The sequence below is a fragment of the Temnothorax curvispinosus genome, unplaced genomic scaffold (genome assembly GCF_003070985.1).
Source record: "Temnothorax curvispinosus isolate PA1 unplaced genomic scaffold, ASM307098v1 QBEX01016750.1, whole genome shotgun sequence".
In the NCBI taxonomy this organism is placed as follows: domain Eukaryota; kingdom Metazoa; phylum Arthropoda; class Insecta; order Hymenoptera; family Formicidae; genus Temnothorax; species Temnothorax curvispinosus.
This window is the reverse complement of record NW_020226530.1, coordinates 1-962: the sequence shown is the minus strand read 5'-3', so window position 1 is coordinate 962 and position 962 is coordinate 1. Positions and strand designations below refer to the sequence as shown.

Sequence of the window (962 nt, the reverse complement as noted above, 5' to 3'; positions counted from 1 at the left end):
ATATATATATATATATATATATATATATTATACATATATATAAATTTACCTTTCAATATCTTGGGAATAAGAAGGAAATTATTACTAATATTTTTAGATTGTTCTACATAACCGTGTTAAGGCCTGATGTGCACATAGGAAAACTTAAGCAGTTAAAACGTAAGCAGTAAGGAAATATCAGCCAAACACAGTCAAGAAATTAAGACATAACATAAGCGGTAGTATCCAAACTGTATTGATTTCCAACTCATCTTTACTGCTTAAGATTTTCTATGTGCCCAGGCCTAATACAGACCAGAGATTAATGAAAGTGAGACGTACGGTTTCTCTACTAATAATCTCTATTAATGACAAGGTTGCGAAAAGTGAGATTGATATATGCAATATATACCACACGGTTAGGTTAGGTTATATCAAGTTCAGCAATATCATGAAAAACAGTCAAATACAACAAAATTAGTATAATATATAACACAAAATTAATAGGGAAACAAACCAGAGAGGTGTGACAAAAGGAAGGCGTGAACGCGGGTCAACAATTTTTCACAAAATCTCAATTTTCCACAAGAAACTCGGAACATAACCATGCCGCTCAAGAGTCCCAGCAAGACACACGTGGACACACGCACAGTCTACATGTCAATCTAACCTCTATACACAGAGAGGTTAGATTGACATGTAGACTGTGCGTGTGTCTTGCGTTTTGCGAACTGCGGCCTATGTAGACCGGGCTTTAAGGCCTTTACACATAAAATCGCGTAAGGACGTAAAACGTAAGCGTACGTAAGAAACCCGACCAACTCCAATCAAGTATTGTACTGATGTCCGTAAAACCCCAATAGGGGAAAATACTCGATTGGGATATTGATCGATTTTCTTAAGCTTACGTTTTACGTTCTTACGGCATTTTGTGTGTAAAGGCCTTTATCAACATGCTAGGCTGCTTTCGGAAACGTCACCTG

At 36.7% G+C, this 962-nt stretch overlaps 1 long non-coding RNA gene across 1 annotated transcript in view; it reads right to left on the bottom strand.

The window, feature by feature from the left end:
• Nucleotides 1–952, bottom strand: part of LOC112466938 — a 2,857-nt gene extending 1,905 nt beyond the window's left edge. The window contains exon 1 of the long non-coding RNA XR_003042201.1: nt 497–952. This is a non-coding gene — a long non-coding RNA (uncharacterized LOC112466938). The remainder of the gene's footprint in view (nt 1–496) is intronic.
• Nucleotides 953–962: the final 10 nt, after the last annotated feature.